This window comes from Canis lupus, chromosome 10 (assembly GCF_048164855.1).
Source record: "Canis lupus baileyi chromosome 10, mCanLup2.hap1, whole genome shotgun sequence".
NCBI lineage: Eukaryota > Metazoa > Chordata > Mammalia > Carnivora > Canidae > Canis > Canis lupus.
The window spans coordinates 8,804,302-8,831,856 of NC_132847.1; the positions used below are offsets into that span (position 1 = coordinate 8,804,302).

At 37.7% G+C, this 27,555-nt stretch overlaps 1 long non-coding RNA gene and 1 pseudogene across 6 annotated transcripts in view; both read right to left on the reverse strand.

Moving 5' to 3' along the window:
* Positions 1–3,340: 3,340 nt before the first annotated feature.
* LOC140641194 (uncharacterized) overlaps positions 3,341–27,555 on the reverse strand; it is a 241,590-nt gene continuing 217,375 nt past the window's right edge. For all 6 annotated transcript variants that reach the window (XR_012037728.1, XR_012037733.1, XR_012037731.1 and 3 more), the window contains 4 exons: positions 18,047–18,194; positions 6,033–6,733; positions 4,737–4,890; positions 3,341–4,122 (listed from right to left, as the gene is read on the reverse strand). This is a non-coding gene — a long non-coding RNA (uncharacterized lncRNA). The remainder of the gene's footprint in view (positions 4,123–4,736; positions 4,891–6,032; positions 6,734–18,046; positions 18,195–27,555) is intronic.
* LOC140641989 (peptidyl-prolyl cis-trans isomerase FKBP3 pseudogene) lies at positions 24,950–25,708 on the reverse strand (annotated as a pseudogene).

The window sequence follows — 27,555 nt, forward strand, 5'->3', positions numbered from 1 at the left end:
TTCCATCTGTCATGGTATACTCTGGGGATGATACTGTCCAGAATGTGGCCTTCAAAAATGAGTAAGATCCAGGCTTGAATTCAGGCTTCATTGTTTATTACCTCTGTGACCTAGTAGAGGTTTCTTCACCTTTTGAGCTCACAAAAAAGTGAGTCCCACCTGAGACAATGTACAAAAAAATCCCTTAAGCAATCACTGGTATCTAATAGATGATTGATTGGCAAGCTTTAATTGCATGCTCCTAGGTGATCAGTCCCAAGAAAAATTAAATTTTTAACCTGTTTCTTTGATACTTTACCCCAGCCAAATAAATTCATGATCTGGTGTATATATTGTCTGTGAACTTAGTAACAGGATCTAGGACTTAAATAAGATAATGTATCTAAACTGCTCTGAGATCTCTTTTAATGCACTCTTCAGTAGAAGTTTGATAGAAGAGTCATCTAAGTGCCTGAAAGTGATAAAAAGAGTTGTACAAGACATTGGACACCACAGAAATGAGACCAACCAAAGTACATTCTGCTGAGCACTTTAAGGTTAGCTTTTTAAATCCTCCTGACAATTTTATAAGCTAAGCATTATTATCCCTGTTTTCCAGATAAGGAAGCAGAAATGTAGATCAAATGAATGATCTCTTCTGAATAGTAGTTATCTTAGTTCAGTATGACTATTGTATATACCACTATATGACAGTAGTTCAAGTGTAAGAGGGGTTATTTGCTTCTAAGTAAGCCTCAAATTTGTCAAACTCCAGAGCCTAATAAAACTAATTTTACTAAAGTTGAAAGAAACAGCTATCCTCAGTTTCCATGAAACTCTTCAATACCTTAAGATGCTCCCCAAAAACCATCATTTCAATTCAAACAACTCTATTTCTGAGGGCAGGGGAGGAGAGGGAGGACTCTGTGTAGGTCTGTGGTGTGTGTTCAGATTTTATTTCCATAGTTTCTTGAGCTTGGTCTCATTCACATCATTAAATCTGTACTAAATATGTGAAGGCAGTGGTGGAAAATATCCACCAGGAATTCAAAGATTCCAGTGTCTTCATACTGCCTTTCATCTACTCAATAGGGTAGTTAAAACCAAGCCACAGACTCTTTCACTATCATGATGTCTGGGAAAATTTAGAAATTATATACATAACACATAAGCAAAACTCAACTGAACCCTGTCATTTTCTCTCCATTATCTGTGTCACTGAACTGTGCTTATTGTTTTTTATTTAATATCATGATAGCATGTGGTTAGACTTGACAGAAATTGAATTGTCACTGGCCAGCCTTTATGAAGGCAATCTCTCATCTTTATTTTCAGATTATTCTTAACTTCTAAAAGTATCTTCAGTAAATACCATATTCCCATGTAATTAAACTGAGGCAATATATTTTCTTGGTTAACTTGAAATCACATTATACAATATGCTGATCATAAAAAGGGGAGGATGATTGTATTTATTCTAGAAAATAAATGACTGTCCAGTTGGATTTGGAAAAAAATAATCATCATCACTATTACATAAATATACTTCATATCCCATTTTGTGTGTTAAGAACTAGTCTAAATTGATAACATTTAGCCAGGATCTGCACTCACTTGATACTACAAATGTGCCATCTCTATTGCTATGTCTGTGAACATCTGAGGGAAAAACAAAACATGTATATGATGAATCTAATCTACTTCAAGAATCTAATGATTTCTCATTTTTAAGTAGACAATGAACAAGGTATGCTCCAATCAGAATTAGAGATTAATGAAAAGCCCATAACACACATGAATAATCACATGTATATATACTCAAAACTAATATTTACTTAGCGAATGGTACAGCCAGCTTTACTGTTTGGACTGAATCTACAGATTAGTAGGTTAAGAATTTGCTACTTGCTGATTGTTAGAACTATGAACTGAACCATCAAAACAGAATAGTTGAAATAGGAGAATCAATACATTATGAGTTAGGAGACTACATATCTTGAAATGAGCACTAGAGAAAGTTCAAGAGGGAATAAGGTTGTTGGAAATGGGGACAGGTATCACTTGGGATCATTTTCACATAGCCCCAAACTCTGAAACTACCTATCTCCCAGGCCTACTCTCCAGTTTGATTTTCAGGGCCTGCCAAGGTTAGTCAGTAAAATTCATTAGCTTTCTTGTGTTAAAATGGATACAGATGAAGTCTTAAATACAGAACAGAGATGATGTGAAAGTTGTACTGGACTTTCTATGCTGATGGCAGTCACTAGCTTGTCGATCACCAAGTTTGTGTTGAACATCAGCAACTAAAATGTGATTGGATTGATTGTTAGGATGGCCCACAAGTCAACAGTAGAGCAAGCTTCAGTGACTAAATTCTCAACTGCACCCATTCTTGTTGCAATCATGCACGAGGATTATAGGAGATTAAGTACACAAAGCTAGTAACACACTGTGTGGCTTACAGTGAGCATTAAACAGTAATTATTATACAGGTATGGGAGAGAAACTTTTCAAAGGCTGGATGGTTACGAGGAGGTTAAAAACTGAGACATCACAATCAAAAACGTTTGGCAACTGAAAAATCAAAAGATATAACACCATTTCAATGTACCTGAAAAATTTATAAAGCTTTTTTTATCCTCTACTGACAGAGCTAGCTGGGCACTGTAAAGCTTCTCTTAATATACTTAAGCAGGAAACACATTTCCTCCACTACTCCCCACTAAAAAAGATGTCAGTACTGTGCAAACTCTTTTAGACAGCTAGAACTCTGACATAGATTTCCTAGAAATTGTAAAAAAAAAAGTAAAAACCATCCTCAACTTAAGTCAAGTTAGAGTTTTCAATATTTTACTTATTTTTCAGTACATTTATTTCTGTTTTATGTGATTAGCAACCTCATTACTGTTTTTTGTTTTTTTATATGTTGATACTTCCTCTCTCTTGTGTAGAAAGTCAACCCATTAAGGCACAGGTACATTTTTTTATGCCTTTGTTTCTAACTGCTACTACAGGGTCTTGCCCTAAGGCCATACCCAATAAGTATTAGTTTATATGAGAATATTACCAATATTTTGTTCCAGTATTCCAACATAGCTAGATTCATTTTTTTCTGTAAATATCATTAAGTATGAACTCATTCACACATTAATTCTTTGGAAGAATTTCTCTCTAAGTTTTCAAACACACAATTAAAAGATAATAAAGCAATGAAAAGATAATCATACAGAAAAGCATGTATTTGAAAAGTATTCACACAGCCTGGTACAATATCTTCTAACTGAAAAATAAAGAAAAGGAATTCACAAGCTAAAATAAAAAGCTTTCAAATTTTAAGAAAAAAAGACAAATTCTAAAAAGATAGCTGGCAGCAATTTTATTATCTTACAATGTCATTATTGCTTTTTCAGAAATAAACACTTTATTGTACATCTATTTCACATCCTGCAATGATATGTAATCAAAAAAAAAAAGGGAGAGAATTTGAATTTCCAAATCAAAGTGTAAATCAGCCTGTGCTTCTCTCACTCTATTCCTTTGTCACTACCTGATATATACTAAGGAAATGGATTACAGAAAACATATTTTCATAAAATTCATTCAAGACTAAAAGCAAAGTAGCTAAGTCTCAGGTAAATTTAAAATGGCAGTTATCACCGGATATACTGGGAGGCTGCCAGAACACAGAATATTAAGCCTGGACAAATGGGGTTAGTTGGTAAGAATGTTAAAAAGAAAAGGAGAAAGAGGAGGAGACCTACTTAGATTATTAAATAAAATTAATTATGTAATAATCTAGTTTCAAAATGCAAAAGGTTCTTTTAATGCGAACACTACTAAATAGATCCTAACAAAACACCACACTATTTGACTCCAGGTTGATGACTGACCTAGAACATGTATTTCTGCTGACCCAAAATGGAAGTGGCGTCTATTTTTCTGTGGCTGCCTACCTGATGACATGTCATCCTCATGTGTACTAAAAAAAAATTCAGCAAATGGTGAAATGAACAGATTGCAAGTGATTCAGAAGACAAATGGCCATCCGGTCTCTCCTTCAGTTTTCCTTCTTTACTGGATTTCTTCTTTCTTAGACAAGTGAAAACAATGTGGATAATTCTCATAATTCTCCTTCCAATCAGACTGCAGAAAGAGGTCAAAGATGCATTGAATAAAATAAGACAGCAATAGCAAATGTAAATATGAGAGCACCTGGACATTACCGGAAATAGAAACCTATTTCAATGAAAAACAATTTCCATCTAGAGAAATACAATCCATCTTATCTGCAAGATAGGAGTTAAGTAATGAACTAAGCACGCCCACCTTTCTCTCTCTCTCAACAAATTCTCTAGAAAGGACATTAAATGATACATAAATAAAGTCTTTAACAGCCCCTCCAAATCAAGAAGTGTTAAAAGGACTAAGAAATGTTGAGGAATCTCTGAAACTGGATGACAGATAACAAGAAATAGGAAACCACAATTCAAAGGGCTTGCACATCATTGTACCAAAACAGATGGGAATGTCTTTGGGGAGAGGGTGGGTGAGATATGTGCTTTCAGTGGGATATGTGGGGAGTAGGAGAAGCCCATGGCACCCACTAAGGGATTGGTTAGAAGCATATGGTGCTTTACTTCTCCACTCTACCTTCAATACACTAGACTAGAAGTTCAAATGGAGGACTAGTATTTAAAAAGTTGAGCAGCATCCCAGGATGCTGGTGTAATGATCTATCAGCATAGGAAATTCCTTACCTAGGAGATGAAAAACTGCTTCCCATCACTCCTCAGCTTATGCTGCCCTTTTTACCTCAAAGAGATTATTTTTAGAAAAGTTAGTTTCATATAAGGAGCTCCAAATGATTATTTGTAGAAAAAAATAATTTATCACATCACCTCGGTTCACTTTCTACAAAGAGAGAGAGATAAAAATTAGATAGAAAATTGGTATTCGATCTGGTTATAGAACATTTGTTGAGAATTCATGTGAATGCAAAAAAAAATTCAACAAACATGTCAGCCAGCTTTTGTAGAAGAATATACCTTAACATTCAGTATTAAAACTGCCGTACTAGTTTCCAAGATCTATAAAGAACTTATTAAACTCAACACCAAAGAAACAAACAATCCAATCACGAAATGGGCAAAAGACATGAAGAGAAATCTCACAGAGGAAGACATAGACATGGCCAATATGCATATGAGAAAATGCTCTGCATCACTTGCCATCAGGGAAATACAAATCAAAACCACAATGAGATACCACCTCACACCAGTGAGAATGGGGAAAATTAACAAGGCAGGAAACCACAAATGTTGGAGAGGATGCAGAGAAAAGGGAACCCTCTTACACTGTTGGTGGGAATGTGAACTGGTGCAGCCACTCTGGAAAACTGTGTGGAGGTTCCTCAAACAGTTAAAAATAGACCTGCCCTATGACCCAGCAATTGCACTGTTGGGGATTTACCCCAAAGATACAGATGCAATGAAACGCCGGGACACCTGAACCCCGATGTTTCTAGCAGCAATGTCCACAATAGCCAAACTGTGGAAGGAGCCTCGGTGTCCATCGAAAGATGAGTGGATAAAGAAGATGTGGTTTATGTATACAATGGAATATTACTCAGCTATTAGAAATGACAAATACCCACCATTTGCTTCAACGTGGATGGAACTGGAGGGTATTATGCTGAGTGAAGTAAGTCAGTCGGAGAAGGACAAACATTATATGTTCTCATTCATTTGGGGAATATAAATAATAGTGAAAGGGAATAGAAGGGAAGGGAGAAGAAATGTGTGGGTAATATCAGAAAGGGAGACAGAACGTAAAGACTGCTAACTCTGGGAAACGAACTAGGGGTGGTGGAAGGGGAGGAGGGCGGGGGGTGGGAGTGAATGGGTGACGGGCACTGGGGGTTATTCTGTATGTTAGTAAATTGAACACCAATAAAAAATAAATTTAAAAAACTGCAGAACTACAATAAAACCTTTAAAAATAAATAGAAACATCTTATTATCAAAGTTAAAATGTTGTATCTGAAAGAAACCTACCAATTCTGCTCATTAGGTTTCAGGATAGGTCCAAAAGGCCTATCACATACATGAGTAAGAGAACCAAGCAACTGGAGAGTCTCATATCCATGTCCTAGAATTATGTCCCTCTGTATCCCTTCCAGCATCTCCGTAATCCTTGTGCATGGCACCTGCCAGCCTGTGGTACTTGCATCCTCACAGGGAAGCAAGTGAGACCCGACAGCCACATCCTCAAGCAATCACAAGGAATGTTTTCATGAGTTCGTGGTTCAGTAGGGAGTGTTGGGAGCTTTCTGATGTGAGGAGGAACTGATCTTGTTTTGAGTTTATCCATGCCATCCATAATCTCAAACTCACCATCCTTTTGACTAAGCCAAGTCTCTTCCATATTTCCAGTCATACATTTTCATGTTCATTGGGTCACCTCATAGCTCCTACCTCTTGCATTACTCATCACAGAAGTAATTCCATCTGCAGAAACAATATATGCTTGGGTGCTTCTATCTTTTCTCAGCACATTCACCAATTTCTGAAGCTTTGCTTTATGGTTCTCATCATCCTCTTCCACTCTCAGCCCTCCCGGAAACTGGAAACTTCTATAGCAAGTGGTATGGATCTTCACAATGAGATGTTTCTCATGGGTGTCCTCCAATTTCCCATGGTAAAAGAGGTTTGAAAGGTCTGGCTACCTCTCCCATCTGACACTTGAAGTCTCCAAACTGCAAGACATGGAGAGAACTGTGTGTAAGGAGAGAAGAGGGGCTTCTCAGGTTGACAGAACACATATGTGATGAAAGGCTTACAGACAGAGCCATGCACTCCATTTAGGACATGTCAGCTCTTCCAGGAGACTTAATCTAGGAAAATGATTGGCTGAGGCTAGAAAATTGAGGTTCAGTGATGAAGGGGCTTTTTGATCTAAAGATCTTAGAGTCTTTTCATAGTGCAAAGCTTTCATATACACATCCTTTCTGTAAACCCGAATTATACAACCTCTAGCATTTTAAAAGGGTATATACTACACCCTTCCTGAAAATAGGCAGGTATTTCTTGAAAGATAAACACTGAAACTCCTTCTCTATTTCTCAATTTTATCTTCACTGATATACACACACGTACACACACACTCTATGTTTCTCCAGATAATCCTTTCAGTGTCAATATGGACATTTTCACATAGCAGACGAAGGCAAATAGGGAAGATGTTCACTACTTCAAGCTCCATCTCTCTTCATCTTCCAAGTGGCAACTTCAGAAACAGACACCTCCCTCAGGCTGCAGATTGAAAAACAGCTCTGAAATTCGTGGTAGGTTTTCTTCCTACCCACCTCTGCATTTCAAGGCATCAATCTCTGTTCTAGCTGCAGATTTTCAATAAGATAACATTTTAAACTGAATTTAAACAACATGGTGTACCCATTGAGCATCAGCAGAGACAGTAGTTAAGGACACAGGCTCTGAAAACTAAGGGTGTGTTAGCATTCTGCAGAAGATGACACATTCACTCCACCCACCTTCCTAGCATGATCCAGACTACTACACTTCTTCTAAATTCTGACTTGTTGAGTGGACTTTGACTTCTTCCTTTTGTTCTACTTTGTTTCTCTTCACTATAAATTCTCTGGAAGCTGTGTAAATGAGGGCCACCAATCTCAATTTCATTCCTCTCATCAAATTTTTCATTATATGACATTCCATAACTTGTGCTTTCCCATTTTACTCAAGCAAAGAAAAACCAATTTTCCTTTTAGAGCCACTATTGAAGTTAGATGCACACAATAAGTCCATTTTTTGAAGGAAAAAGAATGAAACTTATCCACAGGTTTCTTTGGACTTCATGAGCTTAGCCATCAAATCTTAAAAGATTTTGGTTCCACTATATCTGTTTTCATGTGTTCTTTAGGATTTCATTTCAGTTAATAAATCCGGCTTTTCACCCAGTCATAGGGCAGCCTCTGACCATACCACCAAATCTGATGCTCTGTCAAAGGGTCTTCCTTAGCAGTTCAGCCCTTACTTTCAGCAGAAATAAATAAAACACGAATTGCTCTAAACCAAAGGTGTTCGTATATATTCTTAACCTAACCAAAAACATAGCACAATGTATAGACTTGTTGAATCACTATGTTGCACATCTGAAACTAATGTAACATTGTATGTCAACTATGCTTCAACTAAAACAAATGCATAAAAACCCACAATATGATGGAAATATCATGTTATGGCCATACTCTAGTATTTCCATATTTTAATACTAGCCAGAATATGCATATAGCAAATTAGACTACATCTGGCCTATAAACCAGAGCCTGGAAATACCAGATATCCTAAATGTTTAGTTTCTGGAATTAATGTATGGAAAGGAACAAACTGTAAATTATAATCCGTATAGAAAAGCATTGCATTTGCAAATACTGTATCAGGAAACTGACACACCCAGAACTCATGACAGGGTAAGCTAATTCTATTAGCTTACTTCAAACTCAAAGACAAAAATAAATAATACCAAAGCAATTAAAAAAAAAATTCAAGTTACAAATCTAGTTTTAAAAGATATATTATTAATTAAGTGTAACTATCAGCACTTGTGAAATAACATAGAAAATACTAAAATGCATCGTCTATACCTATGATCTATAGTAAGGTAACCCCTCCCTAAAATAAAACCCTGGAAAATAGAGATAAGAATGGCCTCTTGGGGCAGCCCCGGTGGTGCAGCGGTTTGGCGCCACCTGCAGCCCGGGGCGTGGTCCTGGAGACCTGGGATTGAGTCCCACGTCGGGCTCCCTGCATGGAGCCTGCTTCTCTCTCTGCCTGTCTCTCTCTCTCTGAATGAATAAATAAATAAATCTTTTTTTTAAAAAAAAAAAAAAGAATGGCCTCTTGATAGTTACTGTTTAAGACCAACTTTTAACAAAAAGATCAAAACAAATTGAGACACAAATTTATCTAATAAAGTGGTCCCAAAGCCAGTAAAACTTGGTTATCATCTCATCTGCTATCTAAAGAAAAGAGCTTCTCTATTTGAGAAGATTAGTCAAAGTATATAACAATGATCATTCTCACATATGTGTTAAAAAAAAAGGAAAAAACAACATATTATAGGACAATCCCTACTGTAATTCATCCATTGGCTTAGAATTAATATATAGGAAAAGTCCTTTTCATGAATCCATGCACATCTGTGGCCACCAGGAGGGAGAATGCATGAGGATCTTACAGACTTTAAAATTATTTTTACGGAGTAGTAAATTTTCATAGTAAACTAATAAATTTTCTGAATCTTATATGGTATAAACTCTATTCCCCAAGTTAATGTCATTTTAAAAGGCAGGAATAGTTGGACTTATTTATCATTAAATCTTCCATTACCAGGGAAAATTATCTGACACATATATCATAGTGTTGATAAGATATTTAAGAATGCGTGATCCAAACACATTTAGGGTAACCTAGTCTCTATGGCAGCAATATTTGCTTAAGAAATAGACATAATAGAAAATCTGGTTTGGAATATCAACTGTGAGATAAAGTGTCAAAATGTGTTCACCTCTGAGAAAAGTCTCTTAGAGGATAGATGATTTTTCAGGATCCGTAAGGTTGAGTACCAGAAAATAAAAAATGGAAAATTTGACAAGGTAATGGATGGCAACAAATAAATATTGTCATTATGTTGAAAAAGGCCATGTCACTATCTATGAAATGTGTTACAGAACTCGTGGACAACAATGACCTGAGAAGGGTTGTGTGTCTAAACTACACCAATGGTTTTGAGTAGCCATGAATATTTCTCCAAATGGGGTGAAAATGAAGAGGAATTACCCTTTCCTGGTTGGCCTATCTCCAACATTTAAAATAAACATCAGTTATTTAAAATATCATGAGAAAATAATTTTAAACTTAAACCTTAAAAAAAGTTTACATTAAACTTGAATGTACAAATCTCACAAAAAAAGAAAAAGAAAACTATTAGAGCACTTGTATCTTTCATCCAAAGAGCTTCGTGTAAAACAAAACACAAAATATACTGGTAATAATTCCAAATCTCCATAATAGTGGCATAAGTAGTCTCAAGAAAATAGTTATACAAAAATATGCAGATTATAGTTGAAAATAGCCATAGAATTAATAGCAACCCTAATGGGCTCTGATTCTGAGAAGTATAAATCTAGTAAAACTAGTATAGATCTGTTGGCCAAGATCAATCCTGAAAGAACTGAAGTATGAAAATGCAGAAAACCATGAAATCCTCAAAATAATGAGGAGTTATTTGTATGTAGCAGGTTTGTGGGTGGAGAGTGGCACTGATCTGGGTTTAGGAGTGCAAAATCCATTGATAAAGTGCTAAGTTCTTATCTTATTGGGAGAGAGGTTTAAATATCAACTCAAATCATAAAAATTAGAAACAGGAGAACAAAACAACCAAATAATAAATGGGCAAAGTACATAGAAATATATCAATATATCCAAATATATCAATAATTACAATAAATATAAATACATTAAATTGGAAAGCAAAATATTAAGGGCCAATCGGTATACGCTATTTGTAATTCACCAAAAACATAAGGACATATAAATATTGGAAGAAACAGTAGAGCATGACCTATCTCAGAAATACTGGATTTATTTTTATTTATCAACCAAAATAAAACTAGAATAGCTCTATTAATATCAGATAGAGTACACCGTAAGAGAAACAGCAGAATGGAGAAGATCATTACAAAATGATAGTCTCAATTTACCATAAGAATGTAACAATTTAAAATATATGTGTTTAAGTCAACCAAGATGGCAGCACAGAAGGCTCCTGAACTCCTCTCCTCCCACAGACACATCAAGCAACTTCTTCTGAAAGAAATCCATAATAGCCAAAAGGTTCCTATACATCAGGCAAAAGAGAAAATATCCACAGGAAAAGCAGGTTAGAAAGGCTGAGACACAGTCTTGTCATAAATCCAATTCCTGGCACAATGCCATATAATCAGGAGGTAACTGTCAATTCCCAGCTTCTCCCTGAAAAGCAAAGGGCTTAACCTCAACTTCTGAGACTCCCATACAAAGCACGAGCTTCTTAATGTCTAGCTCTGAAAGTCAATGAGGCCTATGTCCATGAAACCCAAAGACTAGCAAAAGTAGCAGTTTTTCCTAGGTGTGCAAGCACTCACATGGCTATCCACTCAGGACTTAGTTTAGAAAATAATGCCATCCTCAAATTCCCCCAAGAAAGTGAAAAGAAGCAGCTTCCAAAGTCATTTTCTGAGAATACAACTACCATAATACCAAAGCCCAGCAGAAAAGACAACTACCAGCCAATATCCATGATCAGTACAGATGCATAAATGTTCAACATAATACTAGGAAACTGAATGAAACAGCACGTTGAAGAGCTCTCACACCATGACCAAGCGCATAATCCCTGAGATGTAAAATGGTTCAATATATGAAAATCAGTTAATACGATTCACCACATATAATAGAATAAAGGATAAAAATCATATGATCACCTCAATCGAGGCAGAAAAGGCATTTGGCAAACTCAATACTCTTTCATGATAAAAGTTTTCAACAAACTAGGAACAGAAGGAAATTATTACACCATAATAAAGACCATATATGCAAAGTCCAAAGCCAACTTCATATGCAACAGTGAAAACCTGAAAGCTTTTCCTGTGAGATCAGCACAGGGCAAGGATACTCAAATCTCACTACTTCTAGTCAATATAGTATTGGAGGTCTTAGCCAAAACAAGCAGGGAAGGAAGGAAGGAAGGAAGGAAGGAAGGAAGGAAGGAAGGAAGGAAGGGAGGGAGGGAAGGGGAGGGAAGGGTGGGAAGGGAGGGAGGAAGGGAGGAAGAGGAAAGAAAAAAGGAAGTAAAGAAAGACACAGGAAAAAGAGAAGAAAAGAAAAGAAAGGAGGAGGGAGGGAGGGAGGAAAGAAAGAAGAGGCATCCAAATGAAAAAGTTAAAGTAATATCATACCTGTTTCCAGATGCCATGATACTATATACAGAAAACCAAAAAGATGAATAAAAAACTGGTATAAATAAGAAGCAAATCTAGTAAGCTTTCAGGATATAAGAGCAATATACACAACCAGTTGCATTTCTGTTCACTAACAATGAATTACCTTAAAGGAAATTAGGAAAATGATTCCATTTACACTAGCATGAAAAAGAATAAACTTTTAAAAAAAGAAAATAAATAAACTTTACTAAGGAGATGAAAGACTAGCATTGGAAACCACGAAGCACTGATGAAAGAAATTTAAGATACAAACAGAAAAATATCATGTTTATCAATTGTGAGACATACCATCTCTAAAAAGTCCATACTAGCAAGAAGTTTCTATGGCCAAGTTCAAAAAGGGTGTTGCCTGTGTTCTCCTCTAAGATTTTGATGGAATCTTGTCTCACATTTAGATTTTTCATCCATTTTGAGTTTATCTTTGTGTATGGTGACAGAGAGTGGTCTAGTTTCATTCTTCTGCATGTGGAAGTCCAATTTTCCCAGCACCATTTATTGAAGGGACTGTCTTTCTTCCAGTGGATAGTCTTTCCTCCTTTGTCGAATATTAGTTGACCATAAAGTTGAGGGTCCACTTTGGGTTCTCTATTCTGTTCCATTGACCTATGTGTCTGTTTTTGTGCCACACTGTCTTGATGACTATAGCTTTGTAATACAACCTGAAATCTGGCATTGTGATGCCCTCAGCTATGGTTCTTGCAAGATACATCCATGAAGGCAAAAGAAACAAAAGCAAAAATGAACTATTGGGACTTCATCAAGATAAGAAGCTTTTGCACAGCAAAGGATACAGTCAAAAACTAAAAGACAACCTACAGAATGGGAGAAGATATTTGCAAATGACCTATCAGATAAAGGGCTAGTTTCCAAGATCTATAAAGAACTTATTAAACTCAAGAGCAAAGAAACAAACAACCCAATCATGAAATGGGCAAAAGACATGAACAGAAATCTCACAGAGGAAGATGCAGACATGGCCAAAAAGCACATGAGGAAATGCTCCACATCTCTTGCCATCAGGGAAATACAAATCAAAACCACAATGAGATCCCACCTCACACCAGTGAGAATGGGGAAAATTAACAAGGCAGGAAACCACAAATGTTGGAGAGGATGTGGAGAAAGGGGAACCCTCTTGCACTGTTAGTGGGAATGTGAACTGGTGCAGCCACTCTGGAAAACTGTGTGGAGGTTCCTCAAAGAGTTAAAAATAGATCTGCCCTATGACCCAGCAATTGCACTGCTGAGGATTTACCCCAAAGATACAGATGCAATGAAACGCCGGGATACCTGCACCCCGATGTTTCTAGCAGCAATGTCCACAATAGCCAAACTGTGGAAGGAGCCTCGGTGTCCATCGGAAGATGAATGGATAAAGAAGATGTGGTTTATGTATACAATGGAATATTACTCAGCCATTAGAAAGGACAAATACCCACCATTTGCTTCAACGTGGATGGAACTGGAGGGTATTATGCTGAGTGAAATAAGTCAATCGGAGAAGGACAAACATCATATGGTCTCATTCATTTGGGGAATATAAAAAATAGTGACAGGGAATAAAGGGGAAAGGAGAAAAAATAAGTGGGAAATATCAGAAAGGAAGACAGAACATGAAAGACTCCTAATTCTGGGAAACAAACTAGGGGTGGTGGAAGGGGAGGTGGGTGGGTGGTGGGGGTGACTGGGTGATGGGCACTGAGGTGGGCACTTGACGGGATGAGCACCGGGTGTTATTCTATATGTTGGCAAATTGAACACCAATAAAAAATAAATTTAAAAAAAAAGTCCATACTACCCAAAGTGATCTACAGATTCAATGAAATCTCTATCAAAACCTCAATAGCACATTTTACATAAATAGAAAAACCCATCCTGAATCTTATATGGAATCACAAAGGACTCTGAACAGCCTGTTCAATCTTGAACACGAAGATCAAAGCTGAAGGCATCACACTTCCTGATTTTAAACTCTATTACAAAGCTATACTAAAACAGTCAGGCATTGGCATAAAAACAGACACACAGGTCAATAGAACAGAATACAGAGCCCAGATATAAACCTATATTTACACAGGGAAGTTCATTCTGAACAAAGCAGCCAAACATATACAATGGGGAAAGGAAAGGATCTTCAATGAATGGTGTTGGGAAAACAAGATAGCCGGATGCCAAAGAATTAAAATGGACTCCTATCTCACACAATACCAAAAAATCAACTCAAAATGGATTAAAGACTAAAACTAACAACCTAGAACTATAAAACACAGGGAAGGAAACACAGGGGAAAGCTTCAGGACATTGGTCCTGGGATGATTTCATGGATAGGACACTAAAAACACACCCAAGAAATAAAATACAGAAAAGAGGAACTGTATCTAGCTAAAATGCTTCTGCAAAGCAAAGGAAACAATCAACCAAGTCAACATACAGAATGGGCAAAAATGTTTTCAAACCATTTATCTGATAAGGGGTATATTTCCAAATATGTAAGACTCTGAGGACTCAACAACAAATAAATTAATGAATTATTTGAGAATGGGCTAAAGATTTAAATAGACATTTCTGCAAAGAAGATGTACAAATGATCAACAGGTATATGTAAAGATGCTCAATCTCAATACCCATTAGGGAAAGGCAAATGAAAGCTACAATGAGATCTCACCTCATACCTATCACAGTGATTATTATCAAAACAACAAAAGACAACAAGTGTTGAGAAGGATGTGGGGAAATTGGAACCCTGTACACTGTTGGTGAGAATGTAAAATGTGCAGCTGCTATGGAAAAACATATGGCATTTCCTCAAAAAACTAAAAATGGAACAATCATATGAGCCAGCAATCCCACTTCTGGGTATTTATCCAAAATTATTGAAGTAAGGGTTCAAGAGATAGGTAGCACTCTCATGTTCGTTGCAGTACTATTCATAATAGCCCAATAAGGAACAATTAGATGTCCAGGGATGTACAAATGGATAACAAAAATGGATATATACATATAATGGAATATTATTCAACCTTCAGACAGAAAGAAATTATGTAATATGCAGCCACACAGGTGAACTTCAAGGGACATGATGGTAAAAGAAATAAGCTGGTCACAGAAGGACAAATACTGTCTGATTCCAATTATTCAAGGAACCTAAATAGTCAAACTGATAGAATCAGAGAATAGTATGATGGTTACTCAGGGCCAGAGGGATAGGAAAACAGGAGTTGTTTATCAATGGGCATAAAGTTTTGGTTATGCAACGTGTATCTGTAAAGATACTGTATTACACACTTAAAAATTTAAGAGGATAGATCACTTAATAAGTGTTCTTACCACAAACAAATATAAAATTTTAAAGAAAAATGAAGTCAGGAATGGTACAAGATGATGATGTTGATGATGATGATGATGGTACCCATTATTACTATTTGTATTAAATATTGAGTTAGAGGCCTTAACTAGCACAATAGAAAGAAATCAGAAACAAAATTAGAATGGAGGAGACAAACCTGTTATAACTGCAAATGATACAATTAATCGCATTTTGAAAATTCAAAACTATTGATCTATTGGCAATGTGGCTGGATACACAGTCAGATGCATATCTAGACAAGAGCAGCAAACAATTAGACAATTTGATTTAAAAAAAAAAAAGACATCATTTTGCAATAGCATCAAAGAATACAAAGCCAAATACCAAATAATAAGTTTACCAAAAGGATCCCCACAATGAAACAGTAGAATATTACAGGTATGAATAAAGTTTTATCTTATGTAAGCTCTTTTCCAACCTCCAGAACACTCTGTTCCAGGGTCAGTGAGGTTCTAGAAATCAGGTTTTCAGAGAAAATTGAGTCCTTTCTGGTCTTTTAATGCGTATGATCCTTTGCACCAGGCTGAACTGCCTTCCTGGCATGTTCTCGAAATGGTTTTCTATTTCTTAGTTATCCATTGATTTCCCAGACTGCTTTGGAAGAAAACCTATGTTTCCAGAAACCCAGTTAACTCATATTAGACCAAATACTCCTCAAAATTTCCTCTCATTATGCTCAGGTTTTGGAGTTTTTTTGGGTTTTTTTGGAGTTTTTACCTTTAATCCTCTTTTATCCCAATGCACACTTCCTGCTCTTTTAGCAAAGTTGGTCCTAATTCATATATCCTTCCATTATATGTCCTCAACACTAATCATTGGATCTTTACAAAAAGTGAATTCCAAAAATGCATACTTGTGTATATGCATTTATGTATGTAAATCCTACAACATAGCAATATTAATGTATTACACGCAGGACTAGAGGGCCTATTCGAAAATCTTTGTACACAAACTCCTCATTGTTCATATTAATGTGGGAGGCAGAGGCGGACTTAAAAATAATGAAATTTACATGCAGTGAAGTGCAGTTTCTCAACAACTTTTTAAAATCATGTTATGAATTGTTTTGTCTCTGACTTCTCTTTCTCTAATAGCATATGTATTCATAAAGGTAGAATTTTAAGGTATATATAAAAATTTATATATATTTATACATTATATTTATATAATATATAACTTAAATATTTGTTATATGCTTTAATATTTATACATATTTTATAAATTATAGATTTAAAATATATTCTATAAATGTTATATATTTTACACATTATATTTTATATATTTATATTTATTATATATTTATATAAATCCATAATATATGAATTTATATTTATATATAATTTATATATAAAATAATATTTTATATATATATATATATATATATATATATGCCAAAGATGTAGGACATGCAAAAAATATTTTAAGGTGAAGTTCATGAAATACTTAATTTGATATACCAAAATGTCTTCCAGCTTGCTGTAACCCCAGGTGCCTGAGCTATGCCTAAAAAATAATGAAATGGGGGATCCCTGGGTGGCTCAGCAGTTTGGCGCCTGCCTTCGGCCCAGGGCGTGATCCTGGAAACCCGGGATCGAGTCCCACACCGGGCTTCCTGCATGGAGCCTGCTTCTTCTCTGTGTGTCTCCCTCTCTCTCCCTCTCTCTCTCTCTCTGTCTCTCATGAATAATTAAATAAAATCTTTAAAAAAATAATGAACAGCCGAATGAAGCAAAAACTGATGTGGTGAAAGTTACCTTAAACCATGAGAAAAAAACTTTTGAGATTACACTTCTGTATGATCCAAGTCTTCAGGCTACAAGCCAACTGAGTGACAAGTGAATTTGTCTTAGCATGCATAACTATTCAAAAATCTCTTACACCTTCCCTTGAGAAACTACAGGCAGATATGTACCAAAGTTCATAGAAGCCTGTTCTCTGAATTCAACACTCTCATAGTAATAAAAGAAATATTATGTATTCTGTTACAGCAAACTTTCTCTTTGAATAAAATCTATGATTTCATTTCAAGGCTTCAACTTTACTACTTTGAGTTGCCTAAGGAAAGCAGGTAAGCGCCTGGCTGAGGGGAAAAATCTGGGAGAGTCTGTACATATATGTACTCATGACCTCATTAACTTGCACACATCTAATGCATCTGTGCTTACTTGTCACCTCACAGGTTCCTTTCTTGTCTTCCACTCATTTTCACCCAGCCTTAAGGCCACCTCAGTATGCTACACCAAGAACACTGTTGTGGCCTCACTAATGTTCACCATGTGAGGATACTCAACACTTAATTCACTTCATAACTGACCATCCGTACTAGCTTCATGTTCCCCTTCCAAAGCTCCACAAATAAGCCACCAACAAGTATACTCCTAATAATAACTAAGTGACTTGAGGTAGGGCTTTTTTTCTCTTGGGAATTCAAGATATAAATATATAAAGCCAAACCTATAAAACCAAAATCAAGTCATATATGCCAGCTATAGCAAGGCTTCCCAACTCAGCTTTTAACCCTGTTTTTTTTTTTTTCTACTATATAAAAGTTTTCTCAATCTCGTCCAACACCCTTGGCCCCAATCACTTCTTACACACAAACCCCTTCATGCAAACCATACCAAATTCATAACACTTACTTCATAATTCATTGATCCATGTTGCTAGTTCTCTGCTGGTCAAGTGTTTCCCCCTCTTTTTTCTTACTTGGCAAATTCCTACTCATTTTGAGACCCAACTCAAGATTCAACCCCAATTTGCAGCGTGGCCAAATTCTCCATCCAACTTCTAGGCAGGAAAAGAAAAGTTGCTTTCTCAGATGTTCTCCTACAGATTTTTCTACACACTCCTATTTATAGCACAGAGTACACTATATTATGAATTGTTTTTTATACTGGTTTTTTATACTGGTCTTTCTTGAATCTTCACATTTAACTGATTTGAGTGGGCATTTGTCATTTTGTGGCTCTCAGCAAACAACATCTTTACTCTTTGGGGTAAGTTGTCATAATTAGAAAAAACAAATCAAGACTCACTTAAATATGAACATACTTATACTAAAACAGTAACCAATATTTAACTAAAATTCAACTTTAGTTATCATATATCTTATTTTGTATCCCCAAGTGGGGGGAAAAACAAGTTCAGTGGGTAACAGAATTTCCATTAGAAATGACACAGGGGGGATGCCTGGTGGCTCAGTGGTTGAGCATCTGCCCTTGGCTCAGGCCATGATCCTGGGGTCCTGGGATCAAGTGCTGCATCAGGCTCCCTACAGGGAACGTGCTTCTTCCTCTGCATTTGTCTGTGTCTCTTGTGAATAAATAAATAAAATATTTTTTTTAAAGAAAAAAAGAAATGGCACAGGGGAGCAGATTATCTCTCTGCAAAGCTCAAGTCTGGGTGCAAGACCTACACTCAGGCATTCCCCGTGCAGTCTCTGACTCTAGAGTATACAAGCAGGGTCACAGTGGCAGAAACCAATATCCAGTCCTCGTGTTGACGATTTCCAAGGAAGATTTAGCAGCATCCCACCCAGACTATTTTGGCTATGATCATAAATGCTAAACCTCCCATGGTTACCATTTCTCTGAGCCTAACTCACGTACTTCTCATCAATTCATATTTCCAAATTTTGTTTTATTTTTCTTGATATTATTTTTTCTTTTTTCAAGACACTGAATATGTTTTTATTGAGCCTTTTAGTTTACAGCATGAGGTAAAAGGAAAGTCATTTCACCTTAATATTTACATAGCTGTAGTAAAATATTTTGAACTTTAGAGAATTATGATAGATTACATATATTAAAAGTTGGGGATTGGGTAAACAATATCTGAGTTCTTTTTTTTCTAAATTTTTTTATTTTTATTTATTTATGATAGTCAGAGAGAGAGAGAGAGAGAGAAGCAGAGACACAGGCAGACGGAGAAGCAGGCTCCATGCACTGGGAGCCCGATGTCAGATTCGATCCCGGGTCTCCAGGATCACGCCCTGGGCCAAAGGCAGGCGCCAAACCGCTGCACCACCCAGAGATTCCCCAATATCTGAGTTCTTGAATTTTCCAGTTGACTCTTCCCTTACAATAGTAACCAGCTCTACTTATTAAGTTTCTTCAAGGCCATGTTTTATTGTTGCTAATGTCTTTATATCTAAAGCATTGTTATTTCAATCAAAATCCACTAACTCCATTTTTTTTAAACGAAAAAAATTTTTTTTACTGGAGTTCAATTTGCCAACATATAGCATAACACCCAGTGCTCATCCCATCAAGTGCCTCCCTCAGTGAATGTCACTCAGTTACTCCCCCCACCCCCGCCCACCTCTCTTTCCACTACCCCTTGTTCGTTTCCCAGAGTTAGGAGTCTCTCATGTTCTGTCTCCCTCTCTGATATTTCCCACTCATTTTTTCTCCTTTCCCCTTTATTCCCTGTCACTATTTTCTATATTCCCCAAATGAATGAGACCATATGATGTTTGTCCTTCTCCGACTGACTTATTTCACTCAGCATAATACCCTCCAGTTCCATCCACGTCGAAGCAAATGGTGGGTATTTGTCCTTTCTAATGGCTGAGTAATATTCCATTGTATACATAAACCACATCTGCTTTATCCATTCATCTTTCGATGGACACCGAGGCTCCTTCCACAGTTTAGCTATTGTGGACATTGCTGCTAGAAACATCCAGGTGCAGGTGTCCCAGCGTTTCATTGCATCTGAATCTTTGGGGTAAATCCCCAGCAGTGCAATTGCTGGGTCTAGGGCAGATCTATTTTTAATTCTTTGAGGAACCTCCACACAATTTTCCAAAGTGGCTGTACCAGTTCACATTCCCACCAACAGTGCAAGAGGGTTCCCCTTTCTCCACATCCTCTCCAACATTTGTGGTTTCCTGCCTTGTTAATTTTCCCCATTCTCACTGGTGTGAGGTGGGATCTCATTGTGGTTTTGATTTATATTTTCCTGATGCCAAGTGATGCAGAGAATTTTCTCATGTGCTTGTTGGCCATGTCTATGTCTTCCTCTGTGAGATTTCTGTTCATGTCTTTTGCCAATTTCGTGATTGGGTTATTTGTTTCTTTGCTGTTGAGTTTAATAAGTTCTTTATAGATCTTGGAAACTAGCCCTTTATCTGATAGGTCATTTGCAAATATCTTCTCCCATTCTGTAGGTTGTCTTTTAGTTTTGTTGACTGTTTCTTTTGCTGTGCAAAAGCTTCTTGTCTTGATGAAGTCCCAATAGTTCATTTTTGCTTTTGTTTCTCTTGCCTTCGTGGATGTATCTTGCAAGAAGTTACTGTGGTAAGGTCAGAAAGGGTGTTGCCTGTGTTCTCCTCTAGGATTTTGTCTCACATTAAGATCTTTCATCCATTTTGAGTTTATCTTTGTGTATGGTGTAAGAGAATGGTCCAGTTTCATTCTTCTGCATGTGGATGTCCAATTTTCCCAGCACCATTTATTGAAGAGACTGTCTTTCTTCCAATGGATAGTCTTTCCTCTTTTGTCGAATATTAGTTGACCATAAAGTTGAGGGTCCACTTCTGGATTCTCTATTCTGTTCCATTGATCTATGTGTCTGTTTTTGTGCCAGTACCACACTGTCTTGATGACTACAGTTTTGTAATACAACCTGAAATCTGGCATTGTGATGCCCCCAGCTATGGTTTTCTTTTTTAATATTCTCTGGGTATTCTTTGCTGATTCCACACAAATCTTAAGATGATTTGTTCCAACTCTCTGAAGAAAGTCCATGGTATTTTGATAGGGATTGCATTAAATGTGTAAATTGCCCTGGGTAACATTGACATTTTCACAATATTAATTCTTCCAATCCATGAGCATGGAATATTTTTCTATCTCTTTGTGTCTTCCTCAATTTCTTTCAGAAGTGTTCTGTAGTTTTTAGGGTATAGATCCTTTACCTCTTTGGTTAGGTTTATTCCTAAGTATCTTATGCTTTTGGGTGCAATTGTAAATGGGATTGACTCCTTAATTTCTCTTTCTTCAGTCTCATTGTTAGTGTATAGAAATGCCACTGATTTCTGGGCATTGATTTTGTAACCTGCCACACTGCTGAATTGCTGTATGAGTTCTAGTAATTTTGTGGTGGAGGCTTTTGGTTTTTCTACATACAGTACTATGTCATCTACGAAGAGGGAGAGTTTGACTTCTTCTTTGCCAATTTGAATGCCTTTTATTTCTTTTTGTTGCCTGATTGCTGAGGCTAGGACTTCTAGTACTATGTTGAATAGCAGTAGTGAGTGTGGACATCCCTGTCTTGTTCCTGATCTTAAGGGAAAGGCTCCGAGTGTTTCCCATTGAGAATGATACTTGCTGTGGGCTTTTCGTAGATAGCTTTTAAGATGCTGAGGAATGTTCCCTCTATCCCTACACTCTGAAGAGTTTTGATCAGGAATGGATGCTGTATTTTGTCAAATGCTTTCTCTGCATCTATTGAGAGGATCATATGGTTCTTGTTTTTTCTTTTGCTGATATGATCAATTACGTTGATTGCTTTACGAGTGTTGAACCAGCCTTGCATCCCGGGGATAAATTCCACTTAGTCATGGTAAATAATCTTCTTAATGTATTGTTGGATTCTATTGGCTAGTATCTTGTTGAGAATTTTTGCATCCATGTTCATCGGGGATATTGGTCTATAATTCTCCTTTTTGTTGGGGTCTTTGGTTTTGGAATCTTTTGGTATCAGTTAAGACCTGATTTGTGACCCAGTATGTGGTCTATTCTAGAGAAAGTTCCATGTGCTTGAGAAGAATGTGTATTCAGTTGTGTTTGGATGTAAAGTTCTGTAAATATCTGTGAAATCCATCTGGTCCAGTGTATCATTTAAAGCTCTTGTTTCTTTGGAGATGTTGTGCTTAGAAGATCTGTCGATTATAGAAAGTGCTACATTCAAGTCACCAAGTATAAGTGTATTATTATCTAAGTATGTCTTAACTTTGGTTATTAATTGATTGATACTTGGCAGCTCCCACATTCGGGGCATAAATATTGATGATTGTTAAGTCTTCTTGTTGGATAGATCCTTTAAGTATGATATAGTGTCCCTCTTCATCTCTTACTACAGTCTTTGGGATAAACTTTAGTTTATCTGATATAAGGATGGCTACCCATGCTTTCTTTTGAGGATGATTTGAATGGCAAATGGTTCTCCAACCTTTTATTTTCAGGCTGTAGGTGTCCTTCTGTCTAAAATTAGTCTCTTGTAGGGGATCCCTGGGTGGCTCAGTGGTTTCATGCCTGCATTTGGCCCAGGGCGCGATCCTGGGGTCCCAGGATCAAGTCCTAAGTCGGGATCCTGGCATGGAGTCTGCTTCTCCCTCTGCCTGTGTCTCTGCCTCTCTCTCTCTCTCTCTCTCTCTCTCTCATAAATAAATAGAAATAAATCTTTAAAAAAATAAAATAAAATTAGTCTCTTGTAGACAGCAAATAGATGGGTCCTGCTTTTTTATCTAGTCTGAAACTCTGTGCCTTTTGATGGGGTCATTAAACCCATTCACGTTCAGAGTTACTATAGAAAGATATGAATTTAGTGTCATCATGATACCTATTGAGTCCCTGTTTTTGTGGATTGTTCCCTTGGACTTCCTCTTTCTATTACAGAATCCCCCTTAGTATTTCTTGCAGAACTGGTTTGGTGGTCACATATTCTTTCAGTTTCTGCCTATCTTGTAAGCTCTTTATTTCTCCTTCTATTCTGAATGAGAGCCTTGCTAGATAAAGTATTCTTGGCTGCATGTTCTTCTCATTTAGGACCCTGAATATATCCTGCAGCCCTTTCTGGCTTGCCAGGTCTCTGTGGAGAGGTCTGCTGTTAATCTAATATTTCTCCATATAAAAGTTAGAGATTTCTTGTCTCTTGCTGCTTTAAGGATCTTCTCTTTATCTTTGGAATTTGCAAGTTTCACTATTAAATTTCCAGGTGTTGAGGGTTTTTTTTATTGATTTTAGGGGGGGATCTATTTCCTGGATCTGAATGCCTGTTTCCCTTCCCAGATTAGGAAAGTTCTGAGCTATGATTTGTTCAAATACATATTCTGGACCTCTGTCCCTTTCAGAGCCCTCGGGAACTCCAATTCAACATAGATTTTTCCTTCTGAGGCTGTCATTTATTTCTCTTAACCTATCCTCATGATCTTTTGTTTTTCTCTTTTTTCCTCAGTTCCCTCCTTGCCATCAACTTGTATTCTATGTCACTCACTCGTTCTTCTACCTCATTAACCCTTGTCATTAGGACCCCTAGTTTGGATTGCATCTCATTTAATTGATTTTTAATTTCTGCCCGATTAGATCTAAATTCTGCAGTCATGAAGTCTCTTGAATCCTTTATGCTTTTTTCTAGAGCCACCAGTAGCTTTATAATTGTGCTTCTGAATTGGCTTTCTGACATTGAATTGTAATCCAAATTCTGTAACTGTGGGAGAGAGGACTGTGATTCTTTCTTTTGAGGTGAGGTTTTCCTTCTAGTCATTTTGCTCAGTGCAGAGTGGCCCAAAACAAGTTGTACTGGGAAAAGGAGAAAAAGAGAGAAGAGAGAAGAGAGAAGAAGAAAAGAAAGGGAAAAAAAGGGGGAAGCAAACAGAAAACAAAAACAAGGGGTAGTATCGTCTGATTCTATATACTGTAGATCCCTCGACTTCCCCTGGAACTTTCCAGTGCTGCTTGGTCAATAACTTGTTATTCCCCTGTCCGTCTAGCTGGTCTTCTGGGGGAGGGGCCTGCTGTGCTGATTCTCAGGTGTCAGCACTTGGGGGAGCTGCTCAGCCCCCTCCTGGTGCACAGCTCAGTGGGAGTTGTTTATCCGGTTCATCCTGTGAGGCCACTGTGAGGCTCAGTGGGGGTTGCTCATCCTGCGAAGCCCTAGGAGGAACAACCACAGTGGCAGCGGTCAGCTCTCCAGTTCTGGAGTCAGCTCCTGCAGTAACAACCACAGCTCCCAGTCCGCAGGGGCCTGGATGCTCCAGGGGTGGGGACACCTGGTGGCAGAAGCGTCCTTGCTGTCTTGTGTCCTCCCGGCCTCTGCCTGTCCCTGGGGGAGCTCAGGATCCTGGGCTGTGTCCCCAGCGCCCTGGGCTCTAGGGCCTATACTGCTGGAATCCCGCTCCCTGCCACCAATCCAGCCGCCACCGAAGCTGCTCCCAAAGCTGCGCAGGCCCCTCCGCCGAGCCTTTGCCTGTGCCGCCTCCAAGCTGCTCCCAGGCTCCGCTAGGCGCGCTGCAGCCCCTTAGGGAGCTGGGCCATGGGGTGTGGCGCGCTCCCCCTCTGTTAGTGCCCTCGCACCCCCGCCCCTCCTGGGGTCGTGCTGCAACTCCCTGCGAGCGCCTTTCCGACCCGGAAGATTGGTGAAGCTCCTGCTTCTCCGGAAGGGGGATCCGGTCCTGGAGCTCTCGATGGGGGGCCTTAGCCCGGCTCTTCGCAGGGCCCCTCCCCCTTGGATGCTTTTTTTTTTTTTTTTTTTTTCTGTCTTCCTACCTTGATAGAAGCGCGAACTCTTCTCACTGTAGCAGTCCAGCTGTTCTCTCTTTAAATCTCAGGTGGAATTCGTAGGTTTCCAGGATGATTTGAAAGTTCTCTAGGTAAATTGGTGGGGACAGGTGACTTGGAGACCCTACTCTTCCGCCATCCTGCTCCCTCCCCCCCCCCCACTAATTCCATTTTAAAAATGAGTTTTGCATTTGGTGGAATTTTGGCATCAGGCTGTCCTTTCTTTCCATAAGCCCATTCTGGTTCAATCTGTAGTCAAGCCTTTTCTCCTTTACTCATACTTAAGAGTGGTTCATCTCATCCTCTGATAACTTTGCCTATTCCAACTTTAAAACTTAAAGGCTTGGCATTTTTCTTCTTCTTTGAACTGATTTGAATATTATTAGTATCAAAAACAGTTCCATCCTGTACTGTTCCTGTATACTAGCAGTGAACAATACCTCCTTTTTTAAGGACAGATTTTGTATGTTTTGGTGGACCCTCATCCAGAGTCTCTTCAGACTTGGTTTCTTTGGGTTTATCTTCATTAAGCTTCACATTTTTCACCTGCTCAGACACTTTACTTATACTTTCAGTACCTTTGAAATGCTTACTTTCAAAAAGATGGTTGTAGGCTGTAGCCAAATGGTCCTTGTCAGCTGTCTTGGCCACATTTTTAATGTTTCCTAATAATTTATGTTCTGCAAGAAACAAATTTGAACCGTGGTCCTGTAGAAACTTGATAACGTGATTCTTGGGTAGTTGCTCGCTGAGCACCTGCTCCACGGTGCAGACCCACTGTGGAACGGCAGCCGCCATCCCCACCCCCACCCCCACTGCCTCTGCTTTACTCGATATTATTTTTTCTTGATATTTTTTACCATGCAACATATTACATATTTGTTTATTTGGTGTCTGTCTTCCCTAATAGAAATATACTTCCAAAACTTTGCTTTGTTCCTTGACTTACTCCTAACTGTAGAATGGGGCTTAGCTCATGGCAGGTGCTCTGTGTAGATTTGCTGAATAAAGGAAAGTAATGAATGAATTCTTTCAAACGGCTCACTTTTCCGTAAACCTGACCAGAATTGACTTGTTTTGAAATCAAAATACTTATTTATTACATTCAGTTATTTTAGGAAATAGATGCACAGATAATTTAATGCAGGATCATGTCCACCACATCGAAAATAAATTATACAAATCTTGGGTAAAATGACAAAATGCCTCTGGCAAAGTCTATAAATTTTGGTACCGTATACAGCAGGCTCAGTAATTAAGAAATCGGGCAAAATAAATGATATGCCTGTTTGTAGACTGCAGATGCCATTGCTTCTGTGGTATAAGTTCTATATTTCAAAAACAATGGTTGAAGAAGCAAAGTTTTTTTTTTTTTTTTTACAAAAAGAGGAAAACTTTCTAATGAAGTAGAGCATTCCTTTTCCTCACCATTTCTTTATTTTCTAATATCAATTTCATTTTATAAAATATAATACAACAATAAACAAATCCTTATTCACATATAATAGTAAAGTGGTCAGAAGGTGGGGTTTTTTTTTCCTGCTATTTTCCACACAATATTTTTGCAGAAATGACCTTTTAGCAGTTGTTTTTCTTTTTTTTTTTAATTTTTATTTATTTATGATAGTCACAGAGAGAGAGAGAGAGAGGCAGAGACATAGGCAGAGGGAGAAGCAGGCTCCATGCACCGGGAGCCCGATGTGGGATTCGATCCCGGGTCTCCAGGATTGCGCCCTGGGCCAAAGGCAGGCGCCAAACCGCTGCGCCACCCAGGGATCCCAGCAGTTGTTTTTCTAAAATCAACCATCTTTATGAAATCAGAATGTGGTATGGGTGTTTATAATTTTATAATAAAATTTAATACTTTCCTCATCAACTTATAAAGCATATTATTCATCTGTGATATGACTTTCAATATTTGCTTTTATTTTTTTATTTTTTATTTTTTTAATATTTGCTTTTAAATTCAGTTATGTCATACATTGTCCCATAGAATGGCTTGGATACATATCTTAATTCCATATTCCAACAATAAGACTATCCCATTTTCCCTTGAACTGTGCCCTCCCAAAGACACACACACACACACACACACACACTCACACTCACCGCTCTCAAAAAGGGACATTTAAGAGGAGATTAGTGTGTGAAAGGAAATCAGAGGGAAGAGGAATAAAGATCAAATCAACCCTGTCTGAACTCTATGTTTGTGGCGCCAGAATATAAACGTTGGGCATCCTCCAATGTTAAAGACCATACTTGTCCTTACTCCTCCAAATCACTCTTAAATGGAGAACTCCAAAGTTTCCAGCTGACAATCCCAAATCATTTAAACCTGACTTTACAACCAGATGCCATGGGCAACTTCTACTAGAATCCAGACTCCAAATCTGCATTTATTACTCATACTTCCTTTTTCAAAACCCATGCTCAGTGCTCTGTTAGCAATACTTCACCGACTTGGGAAACTCAACAACACTTCTATGCGTGAAAGCCTCTGGGGGACTTTCCTACCTTATTTTTCTTGACTTCTTAGCTGAATTGCACATAGTTGACCTTCTGCTCACATACATTCTCTTTCTTTGAATTCTGTGACATCAATTCCACTGGTTTTCCTCTTTTCTTACTAATTGGTCCTTTTTGGT